General features: G+C 29.2%; 1 long non-coding RNA gene across 1 annotated transcript in view; it reads right to left on the bottom strand.

Moving 5' to 3' along the window:
- LOC142326992 (uncharacterized) overlaps positions 1-17,516 on the bottom strand; it is a 93,314-nt gene that overhangs the window by 14,044 nt on the left and 61,754 nt on the right. The window lies entirely within an intron of this gene.

Raw genomic sequence — 17,516 nt, forward strand, 5'->3', positions numbered from 1 at the left:
AATAAGTAACTTTTAACTTTTTTTGTATAGGAATTTCTTGGATATAAAATATAATAATTTTTATATAAGTATGAAATAAAACAAAAATCGTATATTAAAAAAATAACACCTATTGTGCAAATGGAAAAAAAAATTAATTTACAATATATAATATTTTCTGTAAACCCTGGACCGATTAACTAAGTACTGAATTTTCTTTTTGTCAGTAATAATGATACAATTACTAGTAATTCGACTTATGAATACTGATGATGATTGTTTAACAATTGATATGTGTACACGTTCTTGAGCATTTGTTTTACTTTATATAATAACTATTAAGAAAAATCATATCTGTAATTAAAATACCTAATAATTTTATTTCTACCTCACGTTGCATTATAGTTTTTCCTAATTTATAAAAATATTTTCAATATGTGTAAGAGTGCGCGCGCACGTTTGCGTGTTGTGTGCCGTGTGCGCACGAATATATCTATACCTAAAAGGCAATTTGTCCCGACTGACTGATTCATCAACGCTCAATAAGAACTACCGAAGATAAATTGTAGAAATCTGTGTACATATTGATCTCACGGTGTAATTGCACACTAATTTTTTTTTTAATTCCGTGTATTAAGAGTTAAAATGAAGTAGCAATGCAATTTACTTTTTTTTCTATTTTTGTTTTTAATTTCTCGGTAACAAATTTTAACTTGATTTTTGGGGTGTGTAATTTTCATGAAAATATCTAAAAACTAATTTTCTAGATTTCTCGAAATTCGACTTGAAAGGGGTGAAGAAAGGTAAAACAATTGCAAATATTCCCCATTTCCAACTATACTAAACGAGAGATATTCACTAAATTGAGGCTTGAAAATACTCTTCAGCTAAATATATAAAAACCATTTTCGGTTTTTTTTAATTTCGATTTTTTAGGAAGTGCGACGGTGTCTGGCACGGTGGCTTAACCAACACAGCCACTATTACTGTATGTGCGACGCGACTGGCTGCATCTGCCTCCGGTTACTTGACTAAAACACATAAAATTAAAGTAATTAAAATTGTTTTTTAAAAAACCGAGAACGAAGTACGGTCATCATCTTGTCAGGTAACGCTAAGAACTGCAAAAAAAACCATTTTTATCCGTACGAGGGAAGGTAACCAGTTAATAACTACTATTTTTAAGATGAAGGCTGACTTTTTTGAAACCTGCATTCTTCAGAGCACTCTTAAGTTTCGGATCGTGTACTGAACAAACACTTTCTCTAAAGAAATTACGTACAAAACATTAATATTTGTTATAAATTGAACAGGCTTTAATTTTTATTTATCATTATTATTCTCACAAGCATGAGCTTAATGTACTCGCTAGCCCTTTCCTTCTAGATCCTTTCCCCTGACTAGAGGGGAAGGGTGACAAAGCGAGTCCTAACCTGATAAACATCCCCTGACCGCAACGGGAAACGAAAGTAGCCGTACACTGTGAGCGAACCGCAACGGGGATGCTAATATAAATGTATCGATTTTGATCCACACTTTTTACATATTCAAAAACGAACTAGGTATGGTATCAGAGGAGCAGCTTGGTTAATGTCAATTGGTTAATGTTATAGTTTACCAAACCGTAAACCGGTGGTTGAAATTTTATCTTTTGTTAATAATACATACTATCACTTCAATATGTCGTGACCTCAACATTTTGGATGTTACTTCAAACTGTAAAACGCGGAGTCTCTCAGGGAAGTGTTTGCGGTCTCTTGGTTTTTTTTATTACGTTTATTGATGCCGTGCCTTAAAATGATATTGGATATTGTAGTAAATAACAAACCTCGCAAATAACAAACCTGTGTGTATATCCGAATGTAATATTTAAAAAGATCTCAAAATTCTACGTTAGAGATTCAAAAAAATTATTGAATGCACGGATTTTAACCATGTAATTTTAAATATGAATAAAAATAATGCATTTTGCTTCTCAGGTAAAGCAAAAAATTGTTCATTACGGTTAGGATTTCTATTAATGATAATAATATTTTTTCTGTTACAATGAGAAATTTCTAGGGTGTTTTTTTTAGATAACTTACGATAATAAATTACTAAAATAATTTTCAATGGAGCCTTTTGCTTCTGATTTGTGAACTATTTTGTAATACATTTTTTTATATTTGTTTACCTTAATATTATTTCATTGATTATATTTTAAATAATTAATATGAGATATAATTTCATTATTTTTTAAAAATAATTATGTATTTTATGATGCTGTTTGGTTAAGATTTTCCCACAGGTTTCCCTTAATCAATCCAGGTAAATGCTGTGGTAGTTCTTTTTTTCTATCTGTGATGTGGCGTATCTATCTATTCTGAGATCTGATGTGATCTATATGTAATGTGTTATTATATACCATCAAATTAATACATCAGTAGATTTATTTAATTATTATACTTCATTTTAATAATTCGTTAATCTACAAATATAATTAATTTAGTGATGGTAATAATTTCTATTACAATAAGTTATTACAATAAGTTTCTTATTTAGTCAGTCAACATCTGTATATTTCTACACTCTGTTATACCATACCACTGTCGATTGAAAGTTTAATTTGGTAATGTGTGTTTATTGAGTTATTTATTACAATTACCGATAATGCTAGTCTTCTTAACAGGTACGTTGATTTTTTCATTATATTAATATCGAGAAAATCTATGGTTTTCTATATCCAGTGTTTGCAAAAAATTTGTTTAGAGATAATTTTTATTTTAATATCATAATAAAAGACGGGAATAAATTGCATAACTTGACCCCAGTAAAGTTATGGAATTCATTTCTGTCATTTTAATTCAATTCAATCATTTTAAATTCTATTCGTATCTTTATCATAAAATAATCCCCTTTTATTGAAAAAAATACCAGAAAAATATAATTTCGAAGCAGTAATAATAAATTTAAAAAGTGAACTTTTTAAAATTGTTTAAAAAATACAACAATACAGGCATAATTCTAAATAAACAAGTTTATAATTTTCTAGAGAAATTTTTGGGTAATTTCTTTTTCAAGATACACTAAATAGTAAGGAATAACAAAAAATTAAAAGTTTTTTTACATTTTAAATGCAATGGGTAACTTACGAGATGGCAATTACTAAATATCAAGTATTTTTTGTTACCATGGATAAAATTTGTTATATTGGTTTGAATCAAAGTGATATAAAAAAAATATATATGCAAAAACTCTCATTAACTTCCTTTCTTCTGAAGCAAATTATAGCCAAAAAAAGAAAAATATAGTCATTTTTTGGGGAGGTAGTGAATATTAAATAAAATTTTTGGTAATTTTTTGATCTTGATAAATAACTTCTACTTTAGTAAGAAAAACCTTTTGGTAAAGTACCACGGTAAATATTTGAAACTGTATTCGACCAGTACACTGTCCTCTTTCTCCAATTTTTGAAAAACTTAATACATTCTTTCTTCCCAAGATACTACTTAGACTATCTAGTTTTGAAGAAAATCGATTAACGGTATCCAGAGTTTAAGACCGAATACAAACATACATACGTTCTTACATAAATACATTCATACGTGTCTGAAAAAAAAATTAGATTTTTTGACCTTGGGAGCATTGGGAAAAATACTTTTACCGTAGACTATTTACCATATATCTTTTTTCTTAGATTTTTAAATGTCTCCTTAAGGCACAAAATTAAAAAAAAGACGATTTTTTTATACTTTTGACCGATTATATACTTTTTCGTAACAGCTATAGCTCCTACATGTCGCTACAGTCGGGAAAGTAAAACCGGTAAAATGATGAATAATCTTCGGCTTTTCCTTGAGAAATTTTTGTTTCAAATATGTCATACGGTTTTTAAATATTAAAGACTTAATTTTACATTATTTAAAGTAGAAGTGAGTAAAACATAAAAATATTCAGTAAAAAACATTTAGACATATTTGATTTCTTTATTCAAATGACAGTTTTATCTTAAAAATTATGGAATATTACAATTATGTTTGAGAAAAAAAATCAGAATTCTAAGCAAAATACTTTGGATCCCAGTTGATCCCTTGACCAATGATATTTTATCAAAACTTTAGTAAAAAAATATGGATCTCATTTGAAATCTAGTGTAGTTATCTCTTACAACATTTTTTATTGCAGCCACAACTTTAAAAACAAAAAAATCAGAAATTATTTAAAAAAATTGTTATTCTTAGATCGGGTCCAATAGGATTACCTTTTTTTCAAAAAAAAATCTTTCCATGTGATCTACATTAATACTAGTTACAATTGAATTTCCAATCTTGAAAATTAAAGTTAAAATTGATGTTTTACGTAAGGGGAATGACACCGATAGATTTATTTTTGAGGTCTCGTAAAATACATCGCCTATCAAGAAAAAAATTCATTCACTTGACCACTTGCAACAAAGAATAAAAGCAGCCGCGGGAGCGATTGCTGCAGACATGCTCGCCAGAGTGTAGAATGAGGTGAATTATCTTCTACAAAAAAAAAACCATTCAACCCCCTTGTTTTTTGGGACTTAAAAGTTTATTTATTGGAGTAATTCCATTGGAGTAATCAACCTACTTTAAGTCGGCTCGATTTAGTGCAATGTTATTTATAAAGGCTAAAAAAAAATTATGGTTTACTAAAAAAAATATACGGGTCCAGTAATGCTCTCGTGTCCTATGAGGTCAAATATCAGGGTGAAACTGAGTATATTTAGTCAGATATTTGTTCCAAATTTCAACTCTTGATATACAGGATTTTTAGATGTGAGGAAAAGACTGTTTACATAAATTTTGAATCTCCCGTAGCCCTAAATTAGATGGATTTAAAACATTGGAATTTTAAATAACGTATATGGTTTTTCCGATTAAAATGTTGAAAAATAAGCTTCTCTTTATTTAATTTTGTCCAAAACTGAAAGCCGTGATAATATACAAATTTTTTTGAGTCATGTTTGTAAAATCTATGTTGAATCAGTCCGAAAATATTAATCAAAATACAGACCGCAAATGTACTCATACATTTTTTTGAAATTTTATATTCAAAAAAACTTTTTTTGTGTATTGTTGACTTAGGGTGTCTTGAAAAGTCAACATTTGCAAAAATATCGATACGCAACATTTTGGCCGATGGCTATACTTCTCTTTACAGCTATATTACTGCAGCAATAGTACACCTACATCTGGGAAAGTATTATTAATCTGTTTGTTTTAAATTAGTAAAATACCAACATTTTTATATGTATATTTTTAATAATAAGAATGACGATATCTCATTTCACGTTTTGTATAAAATCGACCGATATTTTACTAATTAAAGGTAGTGTACACTTCTCCGTATCAGAACGTTAAAGAATATTTTTTTCTACTCGATACTTCTCGTCACGACGTCGGCACGTTTCAAATATAAATTCTTTAACTTGGCGATGATTTTACCCTGTTACTATGTATCGTAGAAAGATTTAATTAACCGTTAGAATCATCAGCCTTTTCTACTAAAAATATATAAATTAAAATTCACGAATCGATCTTCGTTTTGTTTTTATTGGTATGAAAATAGAAAAAATGGTTATTTCAGGAAATTTAAATTTTTAACAGCTATAAAAGTAATAACCGACCGCAAAAAAAATTGATGTTCTAACATGCTGTTCATCTAACACTTATTTATCGCACTTGCTTAAACAATTTTTTTAAATCGTCATAGATGCTACGTCCTGGATGTATCGAGCATTTTGCGATAAATTTGGTATCGCTGAAATAGTCAGTATTACACGAATTTCACTTTAAAAATTTAGAATCAATATAAAATTATGGATTGTGTGATGAACGTAGATTTAAAAACACAGTTAAAGTTTACAGCTCTCTCGTTCAAATATACGGTACACAGTTTCAACTGAACATACGAGCTCTTGTAAACAGTAAAATATAAAATTTTCTATCTTACAGCGTAAGCTTATCAAAACTTTAATAATCCATCAAAATATTTTTATTTAGTTAGTAAATTGAAATACAATAAGTAATAATAAATAATATTATAAATTATTATTATATTATTTATTATATAATAATAATAAAAATTAATTACATTAATAAACAATTAAATCTTTATCAATTATTCATAAAAATGGTTCTACTATACGTTATATTGGTTACAGGGACTACAATTTTTAGTTATGGTAAATAACTAGAGAAGAATTTAACTGTATTACAAATTGCTGCCTCTTAATGCATTGTAACCAGACTGCACTTTAATAAGAGAACTGCCGTTCCACATGCCCCTTCTTAATTCATATCTTATTTTTTGCTACGACTAAAACGTATATAGAATGCAATATAAGAAAGTGACAGAGTCAGAATTCATTTACAGTAATGCTGTTCATAACAAAATCTGTTTCTATGGTGAATAGAGTAGTAAAACAGTTTCTGATACTCTAGTTTAAAGGAACTGAAGATCTTTACTTTTATTTCGATAAACTTGCCGCGGCGATGGATGATGATAGTAGTCTGGTTCTGTGAAAAAGCGACGGGAAACCACTACGTTTTAGACTTTTCTAAATAAAGTACATTATCTTGGGAACGGGTCTGGAAAATTCGGGAACAGTTTTCATCTTACGTCAGGTCGATTATGACTTACATACGTTTGTAATGACATAAGAATCAAGGATCATTATTATTAATTTTTATTTAATTATTAGCCGCATTTATGTGATATTTTTTACATTTTATCCGGGAGATAATAACGATACTTCATTGGGCATCCAGGAAAAAAGTTTACATTTAATGAATTCTTAAGATTTTAAATCTGATGTATAAATGTGTAAGTTTGCCCGTTTTTTGCAGCAGCATTACGCGAGAACCAATCAACCGATTGCTTTCAAATTTTCGGAATACATTTGTATTATCCTAGGGAAGGTTTTAAGCCATAAATCTTCATCCTGAATGGATGAAGATGTGAATTAAATGTATTCATTAAAGAACCAAAAATTAATCCTTTTATTCCATTACATTTTTGTCTCCATGGCAACAGAAAAATAATGAAGTAAAATGATTAATTCATTTTTTTTAATAAATTTCTGTAAATATTTAACTTTCACAATACTATAGTTACTAATATTCTGTCTTTTGTAAGTTTTTTTTATTTTCCAGTTTTGTAAAGTCTGTATACTTCCTTCTTCGTCGTTTCCTCTTCTCTTTTTTCTTTGCATAATGTTCTCTTTCATTATTATTTTTTCTTCTTCTTCCTTGTAGTTTTTCAATCTCTATCATCATCCCCTCTAAGAAGAGATTGAATCTAGGACGATCATCAAGCGCCGCGAAGAGTAGCCGGGTTTCACGAGAACAAGAACTTAAAGAAGAAAGAGATAAACGCCTGGAGGTTGAACGAGCTTATAAATGCGAAAACTGTTTTATTCCAACCATGAGGATATAGAAGGCGTTGAGGGTACAGGGCCCTCCCCTGACCGACTAGTCAATTTATAAAAATGTAGATAGAAATTAGGATTTTTATAGTTTGGTGTTTATTTAAAGGAATGACAGTTAAATTCACCTCATATATTTTTTATAACCCAGAAATATGGCTGTTGATAAATTTTTGACAAAAAAATATTATACATAAATTACATATCAACGTATCTTTTTTCCTAGTTTTTTACTTTACTTGGAAAAACAAATTTTAATTAATTTTATTACTTGTAATATTTTGATTTCACCCCTTCCAACCGCGCGCGCGCGCGCGCGCACACACACACAATAAAAGATAAAATGAACTACCAACTGTTCTTTCATCCAATCTCAGAAATTTTTACTTTACGTATATGCACTTTAAAAATTCTCTAACTTCCTACCTACTCGAGGCTTCCCTGATAATCCGAGCCACACAGCAGAAGTTTGGGTATCTTACCCCAGCGGGAGGAAAGTAAGTTGGTAAGTAGACAGGATTTTAAGGTCAGTGGTAGGCAAAAGTAAATCACCATCGATAATTTTTCCTCGACAGAATTTTTTACTCGGTTCAGAATGGTGACGCTAGTCAATGGGGTCACAACGTTCAGCAATGAGTAGAAGGATTGATAAAAAGAAGATTTTGAACGTCAATATATTTTTTTTAGAAAAATGTTTTCGTCTTTCAGTTCTCTCTAAAATCTTGATTTGAATGAGAGAATATTCTTATCAAGTAAAGCTCAAGTCGTTTTTTAAGTTACTGATCGAATTAAATCTCCCATAAAGTGATTCGTTCAAAAATTCAAGTCATTTCTATGATTATATTATTTCCGTAAATGATCAAATTAAAAAAATAAATAAATAATAATTCTGCTTTTGTAATTATATAAATCAGGTTTTACAAGCTACGATAGTTAAAATAAAAAGTTCTATTAAAGTTACTTTTGCTATATTCTTTCTGCTTTCTCGAAAGATATAAAATAAAATACATTTTACTATATGTATTATTTTATGTGTGTATTATTACATAAAGTAATAAATGTTTTATTATTATTTCTCGCTTGATATTCTTCTTGTTTTTCTTCGCAGCCGACGAAGAATGTGATGCAGAAATAAAAGCTCTAGACTGCGAAAATGTAATAAATATTATGTGGAAACCTTCTATGTGTTAAATATTTGAATTTAAGTATCTATATGGAAATTAATTTTTTCTTTAATTTTTACTTCCTTGTACGAAGTTAAGGAAGTATTGTGATCGCGAAAATTTTCAGGTTTCCACAGAAATATCCATGTTGACCATCCCTGAATCCATTTTGACTAGTTTCGGCGTGACGTCTGTACGTACGTATGTATGTACGTATCTCGCATAACTCACAAACGATTAGTTGTATGTTGAAATTTTGGATTTAGGACTGTTGTAACATCTAGTTACGTACCTTCCCTTTTGAGTGCAATCGACTTAACCAAAAATGTTCAGAAAAGTCCAAAATCAAAAACAAATTGAATTTTGGACTTTTCCTTAACTGCAGTAATAAGCCGTCATTGAGAGCTTTTAACGATATATAATAAGTCGTACTTATTTTCATTGGTTCCAGAGTTATAGCTAAATAAAATTTTAATTAATAAAATATTTGAATCTATAAGGGGAAGGCACATCGGTTTGAATCAGACTTCATCTCTTATTTTATTTTTTTAACTTTTTTTAAAATTAAATATATTGATTTATTAATAATTATTAACCCGTGATTATAAAAAAAGTTTTACTATAAATAGTTAATCAATAATTACAATAAAAAAATATATGAAAAAATATCAGAAGTTATTAGTGAAATAAAATTTTATGTACTTTTAAAAATGTGTATATGTAATTTAATAGGCATTATTATATACGTGTATATGTAATAGATTTGGTGAAACATCTGATTATTTAATATTAATTGAAAATTATAATTTAGAATTGCATTATTTTTAATTTTCTAGTTTAATTTCTGTTTAACTCTATTTAATTATTCTGTAATTTCTGTTTAATTTATCTACATTAAAGTCAACTACAAAGTGACTGAAAAATAGATCCTCACAAAATCAACATATACACTGAGGCATACTTGCCCGATCTTTAATAAATTGCAAAAAATTCTTTCCGTATCTTTAGTTCATTACTTCTCTGATATTGTTGGACAATATTCTTTCTGTCGGAGTTGATTTCATTTCGTTTATTTGTTTTTTTTTTTGCCAATCATCCAATCGCTCTTTGGTTTGATATAATTCTTCTGGTCTTAATTTGCGTACACGTTCTTTAGTTTTCAAATTTTCTCTCTTTATATTCATCATCTTCTCTTAATCTTTTTATTGTTTCCTTGGTCTTCTTCTCTCGTCGAATAAATTTATATTGGAGTACTCGTTCGATACACTTCGTCGTCCTATTTAATTCTTTTTTTTTTTTTGTCTTCAGTCATTTGACTGGTTTGATGCAGCTCTCCAAGATTCCCTATCTAGTGCTAGTCGTTTCATTTCAGTATACCCTCTACATCCTACATACCTAACAATTTGTTTTACATATTCCAAACTTGGCCTGCCTACACAATTTTTCCCTTCTACCCGTCCTTCCAATATTAAAGCGACTATTCCAGGATGCCTTAGTATGTGGCCTATACGTCTGTCTCTTCTTTTAACTATATTTTTCCAAATGCTTCTTTCTTCATCTATTTGCCGCAATACCTCTTCATTTGTCACTGTATCCACCCATCTGATTTTTAACATTCTCCTGTAGCACCACATTTCAAAAGCTTCTAATCTTTTCTTCTCAGATACTCCAATTGTCCAAGTTTCACTTCCATATAAAGCGACACTCCAATCATATACTTTCAATAATCTTTTCCTGACATTTAAATTAATTTTTGATGTAAACAAATTATATTTCTTACTGAAGGCTCGTTTCGCTTGTGCTATTCGGCATTTTATATCGCTCCTGCTTCGTCCATCTTTAGTAATTCTACTTCCTAAATAACAAAATTCTCCTACCTCCGTAATCTTTTCTCCTCCTATTTTCACATTCAGTGGTCCATCTTTGTTATTTCTACTACATTTCATTACTTTTATTTTCTTCTTGTTTATTTTCATACGATAGTTCTTGCGTAGGACTTCATATATGCCGTTCATTGTTTCTTCTAAATCCTTTTTACTCTCGGCTAGAATTACTGCATCATCAGCAAATCGTAGCATCTTTATCTTTTCACCTTGTACTGTTACTCCGAATCTAAATTGTACTTTAACATCATTAACTGCTAGATCCATGTAAAGATTAAAAAGTAACGGAGATAGGGAACATCCTTGTCGGACTCCCTTTCTTATTACGGCTTCTTTCTTATGTTCTTCAATTATTACTGTTGCTGTTTGGTTCCTGTACATGTTAGAAATTGTTCTTCTATCTCTGTATTTGAACCCTAACTATTTAATTCATCATTAACATGTACGCCAAATGATGTTAAAAGTTAATTATATACAGTTAATGTATATAAATTGTATTAATGTTTGTATAAATAAAGTTCATGTTTGATTTATTAATAATTATTAACCTCTGATTGTACAAAAAGGTTTTACGGTAAATTAGAATTCAATCAGTTATTAATGAAATAAAATTTTGTGTAGTTCTCATTTTTTTTTTTAAATTTTATATGTCATTTAATCGTTTGACGAGGAAGTCATGTGGTGTTGTCACATAACATCATATTTATTTTTTAAGAAACGTAAGAAATGCTTAAAAGACAGAAATGTGGCTGACGTACTGCGGTGTTGTGGTTAATCTATTTTTATACAGAATACCCCATAAATTAGAAACATTTTCTAATAAAAATGTTTGCTTATGGATTCTCGAAGTTTCTAAATAGTACGACAAAATTTACTTTATTTTTGTGTACATAACAAGCTCGGTATATCCGCTATTCTTCATCATAAGTATATCTACAGTTCAACAACAATTTATTTTGTTACAAAACAGTACAAGAAATAAAATTACATTTATTTTTTTTTATTAGTCAAAATTATTATTCGAAATTAAGAGATAACTTGATTAATGAAATATTTTATTTCATAATTATAATTATTGTTTTAAAAGAAATATATATTTTACGTATATATTATTGATAATTGTAATAGATTTCATTAAAAAAACATAAATTTACATTATTTTTTAATATAAATCTTTAAGTAAAGTAAACGTTTCTCTTTTAGTGTTAAACGCATATTCTCATGAGACCGATTGCTAAATCTTTCCCGATAAGTTTAGAGCTTAATTACTGCAAGCCTCATAATTTATAGAAACATAATTGTGGACAAATTTATTTTTGTTTTAAATTATATTAAATTATCTAAGCTGTCACTCCATAAGTTTGCTGTAAATCAGCAGATGCTGTAACGTGTAATTCTTTAGATCTACATGAAGTAGAAGCTTGAAAAGTAATTTGACCAAATAGTCGGGGTAAGTTTTCAGATATCTGAACAATTCAGCAGTAAAATAACTTAATTACTTTTCTTTTTTTTTTAAATTAATCTTTAACTTTTATATTAGTCAACTTTCCTAAAAACGAATTAATAAACGTTAAAAACCCTATCCCAAAATACTGCGTTCAATCATAGTGTTAAATTGGTTTTGCTATTAATTCCAAAAGTAATATTTATATTATCTTAAATAAAATTGGAAAAATTCTAATTTTCTAATTTTTCTGATATTAGTCTATTAGTTTTCCAAGAGGTATAGGCGATAAATACCAATGGTCAGCGAATAAAAAGTTATTATTCTATACGTAAGAAATTGTTGTCAAGTTGCATCGATGGTTGACTGGCGATCCAGTCAAATAGCCAGAAAAAAAGAGTTAAACCAAGACGTATTCAAGGCATTAAATAATATATATATAATCATAGAAAAGGTTATCACAAAGCATTCTTTTTAAACTAAATTTTCAGTATGATTATATAATAATTGAATGGGTTTCTCATTTTTTTTTTTTTTTTTTTTTTTTAATAGAATTTATTGTTAGAGCCAATATTTATAGAGATTGTTACCTGCCAAAAAATATTTTTACATTAAAAATAATAATTTAACGGAATAGTTTTCTTGTTTTAAAATATTAAACAGTTTTTGATTTACTACTAGTAGAACCGACCTCCGTTAAAACATTCGCTAATTGTTTGGTAAATAATTACGTTGTTGAAAATGAAAAAATACCATCACTATCTTTATGGACATCATAATTGACAACATCTGAAAAGACTACAAATTCTTGTGAATAGTTTCACTCAAATTTTTCAATCCATTTCAACTATTCATATATTTGTCACAATATAGATGCAATAAAAAATTAACAGACAAATATTTTAACATTCAAATAAGTACTAATGTGACAAAAACTGAATTAAAAATATGTATGAAAAATGGAATACTTAGAAGAAACGAAAATGAAAAAATTAGGAATGAAAACAGTAAAATTTGTATCATCTTTAAAACGATAAAATAAAAGAAAAATAATATATACTTTTTTCTGTTTAGCCTCCTGAACCACCGTAAGGTATTACTTCAGACGATGATATGTATAAATGTAAATGTCGTAAATGTAAATGTAAAGTGTAGTCTTGTACACTCTCAGGTCGACCATTCCTAAGATGTGCGGTTAATTGAAACCCAACCATCAAAGAACACCGGTATCCATGATCTACTCATAGTAATCAAATCCGTACAACAACAAAAAAAAAACTGCCTTTACTCGGATTTGAATTTTAGAACTCTCGACTTCGAAATCAACCGATTTGCGATGATTAGACCAAACCTTTCTTTTTCTGTTTTAGCCTCCGGAACCACCGTAAGGTATAACTTCAGAGGATGATATCTATGAATGTAAATGAAGTGCAATCTCAAGTCGACAGTTTCTGTTTTGACTAGACGTAGGCTTTTCTATTTTCTTTGGATTTGTTCATGTTTTTTCCTGTCGTTATCCTATGGGGTCTTAACTCCATCGTGACTGATTTGAGCTTTAAACTGTAATGTCTAATACCCAGGGTGTAATTGTCTGGATATGTGGATGGGCGTGTATGATAATTTAAAAAAAAAGGGCTGGCGATAAAAAAAAGGTCACCGGGGGTCAAATCGTGGACACGTGTAGGGACAAGAGAGGTATCCTTATTGCTGAGGGCGTTTCTAGTCCATCCAGGTACAAGAGTGGTTGGATTGGGGCCTTCTCATATACCTGGGCGCGCGATTCGGAAGGGTACGGAAGGGTGGGGAAGAGTATCTGTGGGGTATACCCGGACTCTGATTAGGACATAGGGACGGGAAGGGCAGCCCTTCTGAAGAGAAGCATCGGGGCAACTGGATGCAGTTGTCATGATGTCTCAATGAACCAGGAAGGACCCTGATAGGCGGGGCAGCGGTTTTAGCTGTATGCACTAGGGTGGTTATTCTACAGCCACGTCACTCAGGGCCGACCGAGGCAGCGTCTTCTAGGCGATTACCGGTTGCCTCTGTGTGGTTAAAAAAAAGAACAAAAGAAAAAAGGTCCACCGTTCCTGAGATGCGTGATTAATTGAAATCCAACCACCAAAGAACAACGGTATCCACGATCTAGTATTCAAATCCTAATAAAAGTAACTGCTTTTACTAGGATTTGAACCTTAGAACTTGCAACTTCGAAATCAGCTGATTTTCGATGACGAGTTTACTACTAGACCAATCCGGTGGGTCGAGTAGACCAACCCGGTGAGTCAAAAACCAGCACGGCTGGGATTCGTGGGAGGGTTCTGAAACTCAGCTAGACTGAAAGCCGGAAAACTGAATCTAGTTAACCCATAAAATTCATCAAATTAATTAAATGAATTATGATTTATGTCCGCAGTCAAAAAATATATGAAAACGAAAAAAACTATGTACATAAACATGTATGAAAATGACAAAAAAAAACTATTTACTCGAATCTAATCGTTTGTCAAGGCTGCAAAGCCGCTTAAAGTTTTAACTGGGCTGTTTTAAATCTTCTGATTATTATCAAATAGTTTTATATTTTAAGTAACTCAATGGTGAAACATCTTTCTTTCAGCTGTTTAAATTATTGTACTATTAGATAGAAGTTATGAAAATTTACTTCGTTTACGTAATTTTCTTATTTAATATTTTACTTTAAATACTTTTATTTATTAAATAGTTAAAAGATAGCGAATTTAAGAAAAAATGACTAATATACAAGCGATTAGGAGGCAGAGCTTGGGAACAATAAATAGTACAATTCGTCCAAGTTTATTTCCTGATCCTTTCTGATCATCCGACCTCGATAAAAGTTATTTTTTGAACATAGAGATTTTGAAACTCCGTAACTCCCAGAGTGTTATCTCTCGGATTAAATTTCAAAAAGTATCTAGCATAAAAGCAATTCTATTTATTTTACTTTTATCAATAGCGGGAACTTCGTTTAATCTTTAAAAGCATATCTTCGTCTAAAGTTTTATCAAATATTATTTCACTTCAATATTCAAAATTTCTTTAAAACTTTCTCTAAAATGCATGCTGGGTGAATAAATTAAAAAACTTTTTTTGAAAACAGACGGAGCATCTATTTTAAATTAAAAAATAAATCCTATTAAGATAATTTAAACATTTTATTGCATTAATATTTTTTATTGTAAAATTATTAATGAAAATCCTTCCTCAAGATGAGGATGGTAAAATAATTAGCCAATTATGAAGAGATCGTATTAAATTTAAAAAAAAAAAAGAAATTCTATAAAACTTATTTTAAATTGTATTTTATTTTTCCGGTTAATATCTTTGGTAAAATAAATTCTGGATAAATAAATTTCAAAAATTACTTTTTCATTTGTAAGGTAGGTTTAGTTAAAAAAGTATCTTTTGTAAATTTTTAATTTCAAATAATCTGAATCAAAATCATATCAACTTGTTTTATCACAATTATTTCGACGATTCTTGAAAGATAAGCAAATAAATAAACAAAAATCCAGATAGTACAGTAATTTTCCCTAATTTTTAAATGGCATATTCCGAAACAGTTGTAATAAAAAAATGTTTGTCTATACGTAATTGTGAACCTTATATTTTATTGAACTATTAAAAATTTTCAATTTTTATTGAAAAATAATAAATTATTAAATTTTTTAGTCGAAAATATACTCGTATCAATACTTTACTTCTTGTTTCCAAAGAAATGAACAGAGAAAATGTCCGGAAAATCTCTAGTTCAACTAAAAGCAGCGCTCACGCTCAACTATACTCCGTATAATAGTTTAATATTTATAGCTGCGGAAGATATTATTATTTCTGTCGACTGAAACTTACACTCTAGAGTATATTTGTGGTCTACTGTTCTACAGAGAAATATAAATTAAATGAAAATTACTTTAGAGACGAGTTTCTAAGTATTAAATAATATCATTCTATTGTAATACAGTAAAACTGTTAACATAAAGGGGCGAGGATTAAGTTAAATAAGAGAATGAGGTGTTTACTTTAATAGTAGTTGCATTATATCTTTTCCAGTATCTAAAGCTCGTTTCATAACGAGTAAATGCAAAACAAAGAGAATATTCTTATTCTACCCCTCCCCCCCGCACGATACAATTTTGCAATATTATTTCATTATTGAAACTTCTTCAATATTATTTCTAATTAAACCAAATATTTTAATATACTATATGAAGTTAATTTTCCAAAGATGGGCGCGTAAAACGTAAAAACTGTAGAGGAAGACAACAATTGAGAATAAAAAACACATAATCAAGGATGTAATGTAAATTTTGAGAATAAAAATGATCAAACAACAGAAAAGAATAATGGAGTACAATATCAGATCGAATAAAACAAAAAAAAAAAAAAAAACTGAAGTTAGAAGTGAAGATCCAGAAAATTATACGGTTTTGTTTATTTCTTAAATAAAATTAATATTATTGTATAAATTAAATTTCCAATTACTAACAATTTAAAAACTGTAAATCCTAGTACTTTCGGTGCTGTTACTCCATCTTCAGCGATTTTCAGGGATGTTAATTTAAATTCAAATCAATAATCGTTTTTTTTTTTTTTTAAATTAAGCATGTTATGTTTATAATAGTCTGTCACCAAGAATAAAATTAATTCGTACGTCAATAAGACAGTAACGTCATATTTGTAAGATGACATCTTAAAAACATGTTTCGGGAAAATTTGGTACTTTTTAACCGAATCAGAAATTTTGGATCGCAAATATCTTGAAAACGGTCGGTCCTAGCGCTCTGAAAAATCTTTTCGACGACAGATTTTTTAACTATGTAGAACCCCATTTCTTCCTCGCTCCAAATACCTCTCATATTTGCAGTATAAAGCTGTTTCCATACTTACATATCACCCGGTATATACCGGGTTATATGCAGGGCATACAGGGTATTTATAAAAACGCCCTGTATTTTAACAAAGAATATAAACAGGGGTAAATGCATGCAATATTAAAAATGTTGATTTATTAAAAATCGCGTTCACGTTCATACTTACTGATTTCAGAAAATAATAACAGCCCATTTCTGTATCCTGAAATTTATTTCTGACGTTTTTGAAGGAGTTAAAAAGTAACATATTACATTTAAATAGGAAATATATGGAAATATAATAATATCTAATAACTATGACAAGCTTAGTTTTTTTACAAAATCAAAGCTTTTATCGCTTTTTATCGCTTTTATCGCAGAAAACCAGTATGCAGTATTTTATCATGAAGAAGCTTCAACAGATTCAAATACGCCAGAAGAGTTTCACTCAATCTTCTAAAAGTTTAAACTCTAATTATTATTTTTTTATTTATTTTTTATTTTTTTATTTACTCAATAACAATTATTATTAGAATCGGCTCTCCCGCGTAGCCATAAGTAAGTTTCCTGACAAAAGCACGTGATAAGAAGGTCTTTAGGAACCCCCAAAATAAATAATAAACAATAAAGAGTTGCAAGCAAACTTAAAATCAAATACGAAATTTTCAGCTCAGTCATAAATCACAAACCATTAATTTCAGCATCATATAGTCCACAAAACAAACATTAATAACAAATAAATAAGAAAAA

This window comes from Lycorma delicatula, chromosome 6 (assembly GCF_047948215.1).
Source record: "Lycorma delicatula isolate Av1 chromosome 6, ASM4794821v1, whole genome shotgun sequence".
In the NCBI taxonomy this organism is placed as follows: Eukaryota; Metazoa; Arthropoda; class Insecta; order Hemiptera; family Fulgoridae; genus Lycorma; species Lycorma delicatula.